This window comes from Camellia sinensis, chromosome 12 (genome assembly GCF_055761805.1).
Source record: "Camellia sinensis isolate YWXY chromosome 12, ASM5576180v1, whole genome shotgun sequence".
NCBI classification, from domain to species: Eukaryota; Viridiplantae; Streptophyta; class Magnoliopsida; order Ericales; family Theaceae; genus Camellia; species Camellia sinensis.
This window is the reverse complement of record NC_138972.1, coordinates 592,501-607,500: the sequence shown is the minus strand read 5'-3', so window position 1 is coordinate 607,500 and position 15,000 is coordinate 592,501.

Here is a 15,000-nt window from a genome sequence, read left to right as displayed (position 1 = left end):
CGGCCCGCATGCCTTGCTACGGCGTCGCCCAACAAGCCATGCCACGGCCTCGGCCCGCATGACATGCCACGGCCTCGGACCGCATGCCTTGCTACGGCGTCGCCCCACATGCCATGCCACGGCCTCGGCCCGCATGCCATGCCACGGCCTCGGCCCGCATGACATGCCACGGCCTCGGCCATCATGCCATGCCACGGCCTCGGCCCGCATGCCTTGCCACGGCGTTGCCCAACATGCCATGCCACGGCCTCGGCCCGCATGCCATGCCATGCCACGGCCACGGCCCGCATGCCATGCCACGGCCACGGCCTCGGCCCGCATGCCTTGCTACGGCGTCGCCCAACATGCCATGCCACGGCCTCGGCCCGCATGCCGTGCCACGGCCTCGGCCCGCATGCCGTGCCACGGCCTCGGCCCGCATGCCTTGCCACGGCGTTGCCCAACATGCCATGCCACGGCCTCGGCCCGCATGCCATGCCATGCCACGGCCCGCATGTCTTGCCACGGCGTTGCCAAACATGCCATGCCACGGCCTCGGCCCGCATGCCTTGCGACGGCGTCGCCCAACATGCCATGCCACGGCCACGGCCCGCATGCCATGCCACGGCCTCGGCCCGCATGCCATGCCACGGCCTCGGCCCGCATGCCTTGCTGCGGCGTTGCCCAACATGCCATGCCACGGCCTCGGCCCGCATGCCTTGCCACCGCGTTGCCCAGCATGCCATGCCACCGCGTTGCCCGGCGTGCCATGCCTTAGCCTTGGCCAACATGTCGAGCCACGGCCTCGGCCCGCATGCCATGCCATGCCACAGCCCGCATGTCTTGCCACGGCGTTGCCAAACATGCCATGCCACGGCCTCGGCCCGCATGACGTGCCACGGCCTCGGCCCGCATGACCTGCCACGGCCTCGGCCCGCATGCCTTGCTACGGCGTCGCCCAACATGCCTTGCCACGGCCTCGGCCCGCATGCCATGCCACGGCCTCGGCCCGCATGACATGCCACGGCCTCGGCCCGCATGCCTTGCCACGACGCCGCCCAACTTGCCATGCCACGGCCTCGGCCCGCATGCCATGCCACGGCCTCGGCCCGCATGACATGCCACGGCCTCGTCCCGCATGCCTTGCTACGGCGTCGCCCAACATGCCATGCCACGGCCTCGGCCCGCATGCCATGCCACGGCCTCGGCCCGCATGACATGCCACGGCCTCGGCCCGCATGTCTTGCCAAGGCGTAGCCCAACATGCCATGCCACGGCCTCGGCCCGCATGCCTTGCCACGGCGTTGCCCAGCATGCCATGCCACCGCGTTGCCCGGCATGCCATGCCTTAGCCTTGGCCAGCATGGCATGCCACGGCCTCGGCCATCATGCCATGCCACGGCCTCGGCCCGCATGCCTTGCCACGGCGTTGCCCAACATGCCATGCCACGGCCTCGGCCCGCATGCCATGCCATGCCATGCCTTGGCCTTGGCCAGCATGACATGCCACGGCCTCGGCCCGCATGCCTTGCTACGGCGTCGCCCAACAAGCCATGCCACGGCCTCGGCCCGCATGACATGCCACGGCCTCGGACCGCATGCCTTGCTACGGCGTCGCCCCACATGCCATGCCACGGCCTCGGCCCGCATGCCATGCCACGGCCTCGGCCCGCATGACATGCCACGGCCTCGGCCATCATGCCATGCCACGGCCTCGGCCCGCATGCCTTGCCACGGCGTTGCCCAACATGCCATGCCACGGCCTCGGCCCGCATGCCATGCCATGCCACGGCCACGGCCCGCATGCCATGCCACGGCCACGGCCTCGGCCCGCATGCCTTGCTACGGCGTCGCCCAACATGCCATGCCACGGCCTCGGCCCGCATGCCGTGCCACGGCCTCGGCCCGCATGCCGTGCCACGGCCTCGGCCCGCATGCCTTGCCACGGCGTTGCCCAACATGCCATGCCACGGCCTCGGCCCGCATGCCATGCCATGCCACGGCCCGCATGTCTTGCCACGGCGTTGCCAAACATGCCATGCCACGGCCTCGGCCCGCATGCCTTGCGACGGCGTCGCCCAACATGCCATGCCACGGCCACGGCCCGCATGCCATGCCACGGCCTCGGCCCGCATGCCATGCCACGGCCTCGGCCCGCATGCCTTGCTGCGGCGTTGCCCAACATGCCATGCCACGGCCTCGGCCCGCATGCCTTGCCACCGCGTTGCCCAGCATGCCATGCCACCGCGTTGCCCGGCGTGCCATGCCTTAGCCTTGGCCAACATGTCGAGCCACGGCCTCGGCCCGCATGCCATGCCATGCCACAGCCCGCATGTCTTGCCACGGCGTTGCCAAACATGCCATGCCACGGCCTCGGCCCGCATGACGTGCCACGGCCTCGGCCCGCATGACCTGCCACGGCCTCGGCCCGCATGCCTTGCTACGGCGTCGCCCAACATGCCTTGCCACGGCCTCGGCCCGCATGCCATGCCACGGCCTCGGCCCGCATGACATGCCACGGCCTCGGCCCGCATGCCTTGCCACGACGCCGCCCAACTTGCCATGCCACGGCCTCGGCCCGCATGCCATGCCACGGCCTCGGCCCGCATGACATGCCACGGCCTCGTCCCGCATGCCTTGCTACGGCGTCGCCCAACATGCCATGCCACGGCCTCGGCCCGCATGCCATGCCACGGCCTCGGCCCGCATGACATGCCACGGCCTCGGACCGCATGCCTTGCTACGGCGTCGCCCAACATGCCATGCCACGGCCTCGGCCCGCATGCCACGGCACGGCCTCGGCCCGCATGCCTTGCTACGGCGTCGCCCAACATGCCATGCCACGGCCTCGGCCCGCATGCCATGCCACGGCCTCGGCCCGCATGACATGCCACGGCCTCGGACCGCATGCCTTGCTACGGCGTCGCCCAACATGCCATGCCACGGCCTCGGCCCGCATGCCACGGCACGGCCTCGGCCCGCATGCCTTGCTACTGCGTCGCCCAACATGCCATGCCACGGCCTCGGCCCGCATGACATGCCACGGCCTCGGACCGCATGCCTTGCTACGGCGTCGCCCAACATGCCATGCCACGGCCTCGGCCCGCATGCCATGCCACGGCCTCGGCCCGCATGCCATGCCACGGCCTCGGCCCGCATGCCATGCCACGGCCTCGGCCCGCATGCCTTGCTGCGGCGTTGCCCAACATGCCATGCCACGGCCTCGGCCCGCATGCCTTGCCACCGCGTTGCCCAGCATGCCATGCCACCGCGTTGCCCGGCGTGCCATGCCTTAGCCTTGGCCAACATGTCGAGCCACGGCCTCGGCCCGCATGCCATGCCATGCCACGGCCCGCATGTCTTGCCACGGCGTGGCCAAACATGCCATGCCACGGCCTCGGCCCGCATGACGTGCCACGGCCTCGGCCCGCATGACATGCCACGGCCTCGGCCCGCATGCCTTGCTACGGCGTCGCCCAACATGCCATGCCACGGCCTCGGCCCGCATGCCATGCCACGGCCTCGGCCAGCATGCCTTGCCACGACGCCGCCCAACTTGCCATGCCACGGCCTCGGCCCGCATGCCATGCCACGGCCTCGGCCCGCATGACATGCCACGGCCTCGGCCCGCATGCCTTGCTACGGCGTCGCCCAACATGCCATGCCACGGCCTCGGCCCGCATGCCATGCCACGGCCTCGGCCCGCATGACATGCCACGGCCTCGGACCGCATGCCTTGCTACGGCGTCGCCCAACATGCCATGCCACGGCCTCGGCCCGCATGCCACGGCACGGCCTCGGCCCGCATGCCTTGCTACGGCGTCGCCCAACATGCCATGCCACGGCCTCGGCCCGCTTGCCATGCCACGGCCTCGGCCCGCATGACATGCCACGGCCTCGGACCGCATGCCTTGCTACGGCGTCGCCCAACATGCCATGCCACGGCCTCGGCCCGCACGCCACGGCACGGCCTCGGCCAGCATGCCTTGCTACGGCATCGCCCAACATGCCATGCCACGGCCTCGGCCCGCATGCCATGCCACGGCCTCGGCCCGCATGACATGCCACGGCCTCGGACCGCATGCCTTGCTACGGCGTCGCCCAACATGCCATGCCACGGCCTCGGCCCGCATGCCATGCCACGGCCTCGGCCCGCATGACATGCCACGGCCGCGGCCCGCATGCCTTGCTACGGCGTCGCCCAACATGCCTTGCCACGGCCTCGGCCCGCATGCCATGCCACGGCCTCGGCCCGCATGCCTTGCCACAACGTCGCCCAACTTGCCATGCCACGGCCTCGGCCCGCATGCCATGCCACGGCCTCGGCGCGCATGACATGCCACGGCCTCGGCCCGCATGCCATGCTACGGCGTCGCCCAACATGCCATGCCACGGCCTCGGCCCGCATGCCATGCCACGGCCTCGGCCCGCATGCCATGCCACGGCCTCGGCCCGCATGACATGCCACGGCCTCGGACCGCATGCCTTGCTACGGCGTCGCCCAACATGCCATGCCACGGCCTCGGCCCGCATGCCATGCCACGGCCTCGGCCCGCATGCCACGGCACGGCCTCGGCCCGCATGCCTTGCTACGGCGTCGCCCAACATGCCATGCCACGGCCTCGGCCCGCATGCCATGCCACGGCCTCGGCCCGCATGACATGCCACGGCCTCGGACTGCATGCCTTGCTACGGCGTCGCCCAACATGCCATGCCACAGCCACGGCCCGCACGCCGTGCCACGGCCTCGGCCTCGGCCCGCATGCCTTGCTACGACGTTGGCCAACATGCCATGCCACGGCCCCGGCCCGCAGGCCATGCCACCGCGTTGCCCGGCGTGCCATGCCTTAGCCTTGGCCAACATGTCGTGCCACGGCCTCGGCCCGCATGCCATGCCATGCCACGGCCCTCATGTCTTGCCACGGCGTTGCCAAACATGCCATGCCACGGCCTCGGCCCGCATGCCTTGCTACGGCGTCGCCCAACATGCCATGACATGCCACGGCCTCGGCCCGCATGCCTTGCTACGGCGTCGCCCAACAAGCCATGCCACGGCCTCGGCCCGCATGCCATGCCACGGCCTCGGCCCGCATGCCTTGCGACGGCGTCGCCCAACATGCCATGCCACGGCCTCTGCCCGCATGCCATGCCACGGCCTCGGCCCGCGTGACATGCCACGGCCTCGGCCCGCATGCCTTGCCACGACGTCGCCCAACTTGCCATGCCACGGCCTCGGCCCGCATGCCATGCCACGGCCTCGGCTCGCATGACATGCCACGGCCTCGGCCCGCATGCCTTGCTACGGCGTCGCCCAACATGCCATGCCACGGCCTCGGCCCGCATGCCATGCCATGCCATGGCCTCGGCCCGCATGACATGCCACGGCCTCGGACCGCATGCCTTGCTACGGCGTCGCCCAACATGCCATGCCACGGCCCCGGCCCGCATGCCTTGCCACCGCGTTGCCCGGCGTGCCATGCCTTAGCCTTGGCCAACATGTCGTGCCACGGCCTCGGCCCGCATGCCATGCCATGCCACGGCCCGCATGTCTTGCCACGGCGTTGCCAAACATGCCATGCCACGGCCTCGGCCCGCATGCCTTGCCACGGCCTCGGCCAACATGCCATGCCACGGCCTCGGCCCGCATGCCATGCCACGGCCTCGGCCCGCATGACATGCCACGGCCTCGGCCCGCATGCCTTGCTACGGCGTCGCCCAACATGCCATGCCACGGCCTCGGCCCGCATGCCCTTCTACGGCGTTGCCCAACATGCCATGCCACGGCCTCGGCCCGCATGCCTTGCCACCGCGTTGCCCAGCATGCCATGCCACCGCGTTGCCCGGCGTGCCATGCCTTAGCCTTGGCCAACATGTCGTGCCACGGCCTCGGCCCGCATGCCATGCCACGGACGGCCTCGGCCCGCATGCCATGCCACGGCCTCGGCCCGCATGTCTTGCCACGGCGTTGCCCAACATGCCATGCCACGGCCTCGGCCCCCATGCCTTGCCACCGCGCTGCCCAGCATGCCAATGCACCGCGTTGCCCGGCGTGCCATGCCTTAGCCTTGGCCAACATGCCACGCCACGGCCTCGGCCCGCATGGCTTGCCAGGGCGTTGCCCAACATGCCATGCCACGGCCTCGGCCCGCATGTCTTGCCACGGCGTTGCCCAACATGCCATGCCATGCCACGCCACGGCCTCGGCCCGCATGCCATGCCACGGCCTCGGCCCGCATGCCATGCCATGCCACGGCCTCGGCCCGCATGCCATGCCACGGCCTCGGCCAGCATGCCATGCCAAGGCCTCGGCCCGCATGCCTTGCCACCGCGTTGCCCAGCATGCCATGCCACCGCGTTGCCCAGCGGGCCGTGCCGCGGCCTCGGCCCGCATGCCTTGCGACTGCCTTGGCCAGCGTGCCATGCCACAGCGTGCCATGCCTTAGCCTTGGCCTACATGCCATGCCACTGCCTTGGCCAGCATGTCGTGCCACCGCCACGGCCAGCATGCCATGCCGGTCCGTTGCCCAGCATGCCACGGCCGTGGCGGCATGGCAAGCCACGGCCTCGGCCAGCATGCCATGCCACGGCCTCGGCCAGCATGCCATGGCACTGTCTTGGTCAGCATGCCATGCCATGGCACCGCCTTGTCCAGCACGCCGTGCCGCAGCGTTGGCCAGCATGCCTTGGCCGGCATGCCATGCCAATGCCTTGGGCCAACATGGCGTGCCACGGGCTGGGCCATGCCGGTCCGTTGCCCGGCATGCCACGGCCGTGGCGGCATGGCAAGCCACGGCCTCGGCCAGCATGCCATGCCCCGGCCTCGCCCAGCATGCCATGGCACGGTCTTGGTCAGCATGCCATGCCATGGCACCGCCTTGTGCAGCGTTGGCCAGCATGCCTTGGCCGGCATGCCATGCCAATGCCTTGGGCCAACATGGCGTGCCACGGGCTGGGCGAGCACGGCATGCCACGGGCTGGGCGAGCATGCCACGCCACGGCCTTGGCTAGCAGCAAGGCATGCCACGGCCTCGGCGAGCATGCCATGCCATGCCAAGGCCAAGGCCAAAGCCAAGGCCAAGGCAGTGGGCAAGGCCAAGTCCCTGTGCAAGGCATGGCCAAGGCCAAGGCAAAGGCCAAGGCCGCGGGCAAAGGCCAAGGCCAAGGCCAAGGCCATGGCGTGCCACCGCCTCGATCGATCTTTTTGAACATGATTCTTTTATAATCTTACCCAAACCGTGCAACACAATTAAAAATGCACTACAATCAATTTTAAATGTCATTCCCTATTTTTTTGCAATTTTTCTGGAGCTTTTCGAATTTTTAAAGCCCTTATTTGGCATAAAAAAATCAAAATAAAATAAAAAAAATGAAAAAAATAATTTAATAATTTCTATAATTACTAGTGAATCATCCTTTAATTATGGGAATTTTTCCATAATTTTTTGACTATTTTTATTAATTTTTATTATTTTTTAAGTATTAATATCGAAATAAATTAAAATAAAATATTTTCTGTAAAAAAATATTTTTTTTAATTTTTTTTATGGTGTATTAAATTATTTCCTACAACTTTCATGTTGAAAGTTTTGGCAAAAAACCATTACTTTTTAAAAAAACCCCATTATGACTCCTCGAACATGCTTGATGTTTCCTCCTGCCAGATTGAAAAGGGCTTAACAGGCTATTATAAGGGGGGGGCACCTCCCTTGCCCAGGGCAAGGCAGTGGCAGGTACGCCCCATGTTGGGCGCGGCCTGGGCTGCGGCCTTGGGTTACATGCACTGCGGCTCGACCGCGGCCTGGGCTGCGGCCTGGGGCGGCTCGGCCGCGGCCTTGGGCGGCCTGGACCGCGGCCTTGGGCGGCCTTGGGCGGCCTTGGGCGGCCTGGGCGCGGCCTTGGGCGGCCTGGGCGCGGCCTTGCGCGGCCTGGGCGCGGCCTTGGGCGGCCTGGGCGCGGCCTTGCGCGGCCTGGGCGCGGCCTTGGGCAGCATGGCGTGGCATGCGCGCGGGCGTGGGCGGCCTGGCATGCGCGCGGCATGGGCAGCACGGCATGGCATGCGCACGGCCTGGGCGGCCTGGCATGCAGCCGGCCTGGCATGCCCGCGGCGTGGGCAGCACGGCATGGCATGCGCACGGCCTGGGCGGCCTGGCATGCAGCCGGCCTGGCATGCCCGCGGCGTGGGCAGCACGGCATGGCATGCGCACGGCCTGGGCGGCCTGGCATGCAGCCGGCCTGGGCAGCACGGCATGGCATGCGCACGGCCTGGGCGGCCTGGCATGCCCGCGGCGTGGGCAGCGTGGCCTGTGCGAATACCGCGCGCGTGGTCTTTTGACCACGGTGCGCGTGTTGCGCGCATGGTCGCGCACGCCTTTGCACGCCTTCGCACGCAACGCACGTCTAGTGATAAGAACCGCAGCCAAGGCAGCCCAGCCCCAAGGCCAAGGCCAGCAGCATGGCATGCCACGGCGAAGGCAGCCCAGCCAAAGCCAGCAGCATGCCATGCCAAGGCCAGCAGCATGCCATGCCACGGCCAAGGCAGGCCAGCCAAAGCCAGCAGCATGCCATGCCAAGGCCAAGGCCAGCAGCATGCCATGCCACGGCCAAGGCAGCCCAGCCAAAGCCAGCAGCATGCCATGCCAAGGCCAAGGCCAGCAGCATGCCATGCCACGGCCAAGGCAGCCCAGCCAAAGCCAGCAGCATGCCATGCCAAGGCCTAGGCCAGCAGCATGCCATGCCACGGCCAAGGCAGGCCAGCCAAAGCCAGCAGCATGCCATGCCAAGGCCAAGGCCAGCAGCATGCCATGCCACGGCCAAGGCAGCCCAGCCAAAGCCAGCAGCATGCCATGCCAAGGCCTAGGCCAGCAGCATGCCATGCCACGGCCAAGGCAGGCCTGCCAAAGCCAGCAGCATGCCATGCAAAGGCCAAGGCCAGCAGCATGCCATGCCACGGCCAAGGCAGCCCAGCCAAAGCCAGCAGCATGCCATGCCAAGGCCAAGGCCAGCAGCATGCCATGCCACGGCCAAGGCAGCCCAGCCAAAGCCAGCAGCATGCCATGCCAAGGCCTAGGCCAGCAGCATGCCATGCCACGGCCAAGGCAGGCAAGCCAAAGCCAGCAGCATGCCATGCCAAGGCCAAGGCCAGCAGCATGCCATGCCACGGCCAAGGCAGCCCAGCCAAAGCCAGCAGCATGCCATTCCAAGGCCAATGCCAGCAGCATGCCATGCCACGGCCAAGGCAGCCCAGCCAAAGCCAGCAGCATGCCATGCCAAGGCCTAGGCCAGCAGCATGCCATGCCACGGCCAAGGCAGCCCAGCCAAAGCCAGCAGCATTCCATGCCAAGGCCAAGGCCAGCAGCATGCCATGCCACGGCCAAGGCAGCCCAGCCAAAGCCAGCAGCATGCCAAGCCAAGGCCAAGGCCAGCAGCATGCCATGCCACGGCCAAGGCAGCCCAGCCAAAGCCAGCAGCATGCCATGCCAAGGCCTAGGCCAGCAGCATGCCATGCCACGGCCAAGGCAGGCAAGCCAAAGCCAGCAGCATGCCATGCCAAGGCCAAGGCCAGCAGCATGCCATGCCACGGCCAAGGCAGCCCAGCCAAAGCCAGCAGCATGCCATGCCAAGGCCAAGGCCAGCAGCATGCCATGCCACGGCCAAGGCAGCCCAGCCAAAGCCAGCAGCATGCCATGCCAAGGCCTAGGCCAGCAGCATGCAGTGCCACGGCCAAGGCAGGCCTGCCAAAGCCAGCAGCATGCCATGCCAAGGCCAAGGCCAGCAGCATGCCCTGCCACGGCCAAGGCATCCCAGCCAAAGCCAACAGCATGCCATGCCAAGGCCAAGGCCAGCAGCATGCCATGCCACGGCCAAGGCAGCCCAGCCAAAGCCAGCAGCATGCCATGCCAAGGCCTAGGCCAGCAGCATGCAGTGCCACGGCCAAGGCAGGCCTGCCAAAGCCAGCAGCATGCCATGCCAAGGCCAAGGCCAGCAGCATGCCATGCCACGGCCAAGGCAGCCCGGCCAAAGCCAGCAGCATGCCATGCCAAGGCCAAGGCCAGCAGCATGCCATGCCACGGCCAAGGCAGGCCAGCCAAAGCCAGCAGCATGCCAAGCCAAGGCCAAGGCCAGCAGCATGCCATGCCACGGCCAAGGCAGCCCAGCCAAAGCCAGCCGCATGCCATGCCAAGGCCTAGGCCAGCAGCATGCCATGCCACGGCCAAGGCAGCCCAGCCAAAGCCAGCAGCATGCCATGCCAAGGCCTAGGCCAGCAGCATGCAGTGCCACGGCCAAGGCAGGCCTGCCAAAGCCAGCAGCATGCCATGCCAAGGCCAAGGCCAGCAGCATGCCATGCCACGGCCAAGGCAGCCCGGCCAAAGCCAGCAGCATGCCATGCCAAGGCCAAGGCCAGCAGCATGCCATGCCACGGCCAAGGCAGGCCAGCCAAAGCCAGCAGCATGCCTTGCCAAGGCCAAGGCCAGCAGCATGCCATGCCACGGCCAAGGCAGCCCAGCCAAAGCCAACAGCATGCCATGCCAAGGCCAAGGCCAGCAGCATGCCATGCCACGGCCAAGGCAGCCCAGCCAAAGCCAGCAGCATGCCAAGCCAAGGCCAAGGCCAGCAGCATGCCATGCCACGGCCAAGGCAGCCCAGCCAAAGCCAGCAGCATGCCATGCCAAGGCCTAGGCCAGCAGCATGCCATGCCACGGCCAAGGCAGGCCAGCCAAAGCCAGCAGCATGCCATGCCAAGGCCAAGGCCAGCAGCATGCCATGCCACGGCCAAGGCAGCCCAGCCAAAGCCAGCAGCATGCCATGCCAAGGCCAAGGCCAGCAGCATGCCATGCCACGGCCAAGGCAGCCCAGCCAAAGCCAGCAGCATGCCATGCCAAGGCCTAGGCCAGCAGCATGCCATGCCAAGGCCAAGGCCAGCCGCATGCCATGCCACGGCCAAGGCAGCCCAGCCAAAGCCAGCAGCATGCCATGCCAAGGCCAAGGCAGGCCAGCCAAAGCCAGCAGCATGCCATGCCAAGGCCAAGGCCAGCAGCATGCCATGCCACGGCCAAGGCAGCCCAGCCAAAGCCAGCAGCATGCCATGCCAAGGCCTAGGCCAGCAGCATGCCATGCCAAGGCCAAGGCAGCCCAGCCAAAGCCAGCAGCATGCCATGCCCAGGCCAAGGCCAGCAGCATGCCATGCCACGGCCAAGGCAGCCCAGCCAAAGCCAGCAGCATGCCATGCCAAGGCCTAGGCCAGCAGCATGCCATGCCGCGGCCAAGGCAGCCCAACCAAAGCGAGCAGCATGCCATGCCAAGGCCTAGGCCAGCAGCATGCCATGCGCCGGCCAAGGCAGGCCAGCCAAAGCCAGCAGCATGCCATGCCAACGCCAAGGCCAGCAGCATGCCATGCCACGGCCAAGGCAGGCCAGCCAAAGCCAGCAGCATGCCATGCCAAGGCCTAGGCCAGCAGCATGCCATGCCACGGCCAAGGCAGGCCAGCCAAAGCCAGCAGCATGCCATGCCAAGGCCAAGGCCAGCAGCATGCCATGCCACGGCCAAGGCTGCCAGCCAAAGCCAGCAGCATGCCATGCCAAGGCCTAGGCCAGCAGCATGCCATGCCACGGCCAAGGCAGCCCAGCCAAAGCCAGCAGCATGCCATGCCAAGGCCTAGGCCAGCAGCATGCCATGCCACGGCCAAGGCAGCCCAGCCAAAGCCAGCAGCATGCCATGCCACGGCCAAGGCAGCCCAGCCAAAGCCAGCAGCATGCCATGCCAAGGCCAAGGCCAAGGCCAGCAGCATGCCATGCCACGGCCAAGGCCAAGGCCAAGGCAGCCCATCCGAAGCCAGCAACATTCCATGGCAAGGCCAACGCAGCCCAGCCAAAGCCGGCGGCATGCCATGCCAAGGCCAAGGCCAGCCGCATGTCTTGCCACGGCCTTGTCCCGCAGCGTGGCGTGCCTTGGCCTTGGGCTAGAACATCGCATGCCACGCCCTTGGCAAGCAATCCTGTCCCTCGTGTAATTGCCATTTGGTTTGGCTTTGACTTACGTATATGTTGCCCTGCGAAATGCTTGTCCCTCGGGTAATAGCCGGTTTGGTTGCCTTTGACTTGCGAACACGTTGCTAGTGCTTTCCCCAGTGGAAGCTTGTTGGGAAAAGTATGTCCCTCGGAAGTTGCCTGTTGCGTTTGTTATTTGCATTCGAGCTATCCGATGCTTGCTGGGTTTCTCTAAGAGTTTTTGCACGTTCGTCGGGCTTTTTAATTATTTATTTACTCATAAAAATTATAATAAAATAAATTAAAAATAAAAAAATAATTAAAAAAATTACTATAATTACTAGTGCCTCATCTTATAATTGTTGGAATTTTTCTAGAATTTTTTGAGTATTTTTAGTAATTTTTATTATTTTTTAAGTATTAAAATTGAAATAAATTAAAATAAAATATTCCGGTGGCCAAATATTTTTTTATAATTTTTTTTATGGTGTATTAAATTATTTCATACAACTTTCATGTTGAAAGTTTTGGCAAAAAACCATTACTTTTTAAAAAAACCCCATTATGACTCCTCGAACATGCTTGATGTTTCCTCCTGCCAGATTGAAAAGGGCTTAACAGGCTATTTTAAGGGGGGGGCACCTCCCTTAAGGCTGGCCAGCATGGCCAGGCCACAGGCCACGCCTATGCCTAGGCGGGCGCTTGGCACATGCCATCGCTTGGCTTGTGGCATCGAAACTACATAGCCAAGCACGGGATGCGTCGAGTGGCGGCCCGCGGCGGTGGCGGTGGCACGTTGGCCTAGGGCAGCATGCCATGCCACAGCCTTGGCCAGCAACATGGCATGCCAAAGCCTTGGCCAGCAGCATGCCATGCCCTGGCCTTGGCAAGCATGTCATGCCACGGCCTTGGCCAGCAGCATGCCATGCCACGGCCTTGGCCAGCAGCATGCCATGCCCCGGCCTTGGCCAGCATGTCATGCCACGGCCTTGGCCAGCAGCATGCCATGCCACAGCCTTGGCCAGCAGCATGCCATGCCACAGCCTTGGCCAGCAACATGGCATGCCAAAGCCTTGGCCAGCAGCACGCCATGCCCCGGCCTTGGCAAGCTTGTCATGCCACGGCCATGGCCAGCAGCGTGCTATGCCCCGGCCTTGGCCAGCAGCGTGCCATGCCACGACCTTGGCCAGCAGCTTGCCATGCCCCGGCCTTGGCCAGCATGTCATGCCACGGCCTTGGCCAGCAGCATGCCATGCCACGGCCTTGGCCAGCAACATGGCATGCCGCGGCCTTGGCCAGCAGCATGCCATGCCCTGGCCTTGGCAAGCATGTCATGCCACGGCCTTGGCCAGCAGCATGCCATGCCACGGCCTTGGCCAGCAGCATGCCATGCCCCGGCCTTGGCCAGCATGTCATGCCACGGCCTTGGCCAGCAGCATGCCATGCCACAGCCTTGGCCAGCAGCATGCCATGCCACAGCCTTGGCCAGCAGCATGCCATGCCACAGCCTTGGCCAGCAACATGGCATGCCAAAGCCTTGGCCAGCAGCACGCCATGCCCCGGCCTTGGCAAGCTTGTCATGCCACGGCCATGGCCAGCAAGCAGCGTGCTATGCCCCGGCCTTGGCCAGCAGCGTGCCATGCCACGACCTTGGCCAGCAGCTTGCCATGCCCCGGCCTTGGCCAGCATGTCATGCCACGGCCTTGGCCGGCAGCATGGCAAGCCCAAGCCTTGGTCAGCAGCAGCATGCCATGCCAACGCCTTGGCCAGCAGCATGCCTTGCCACGGCCTCGGCCATCAGCATGCCTTGCCACGGCCTCGGCCATCAGCATGCCTTGCCACGGCCTCGGCCATCAGCATGCCTTGCCACGGCCTTGTCCAGCAGCATGGCATGCCCGGCCTTGGCCAGCAGCATGTCATGCCACGGCCTTGGCAAGCATGCCAAGCCACGGCCTTGGCAAGCATGCCATGTCCCTCGGGTAATTGTACAAGTTGCCTTGCGAAATGCATGTCCCTCGGTTAAATTGCCATTTGGTTGGCTTTGGCGTGCGAACGAGTTGCCTGTGCTTTCCTTGTGGAAGCTTGTTGCGAGAAGTATGTCCCTCGAAAGTTGCCTGTTGCGTTTGTTATTTGCATTCGCGCTAACCGGTGCTTGCTCGGCCTCTCTAAATGTTTTCGCGCGTTCGTCGGGCTTCTTGGTCCTTCGGGGGGTGATTCGTTTTGGGGGGCTGGTGCACAGTGTACGTCGTGGCGCGTGAGTTGTGTTCGGTTTGTGCGAGTTGGACGGATCCCTGCCTGTGCAGCGAACTCCACTGGTGCATTCCTCCATGTCCCTCGGGTTGTCTTCGACTCGCCTTCGGGTTGCTTGCGCTTCCCTAGTGGAAGGTGCCTTGCGAAAAGCGTGTCCCTCGGGTAATTGCCATTTGGTTGGCTTTGACGTTCGAACGAGTTGCCTATGCTTTCCTAGTGGAAGCTTGTTGCGAAAAGTATGTCCCTCGAAATTTGCCTGTTGCGTTTGTTATTTGCATTCGCGCTAACCGGTGCTTGCTCGGCCTCTCTAAATGTTTTCGCGCGTTCGTCGGGCTTCTTAGTCCTTCGGGGGGTGATTCGTTTTGGGGGGCTGGTGCACAGTGTACGTCGTGGCGCGTGAGTTGTGTTCGGTTTGTGCGAGTTGGACGGATCCCTGCCTGTGCAGCGAACTCCACTGGTGCATTCCTCCATGTCCCTCGGGTTGTCTTCGACTCGCCTTCGGGTTGCCTGCGCTTCCCTAGTGGAAGGTGCCTTGCGAAAAGCGTGTCCCTCGGGTAATTGCCATTTGGTTGGCTTTGACGTTCGAACGAGTTGCCTATGCTTTCCTAGTGGAAGCTTGTTGCGAAAAGTATGTCCCTCGAAAGTTGCCTGTTGCGCTTGTTACTTTCATTCGCGCTAACCGGTGCTTGCTCGGCCTCTCTAAATGTTTTCGCGCGTTCGTCGGGCTTCTTAGTCCTTCGGGGGGTGATTCGTTTTGGGGGGCTGGTGCACAGTGTACGTCGTGGCG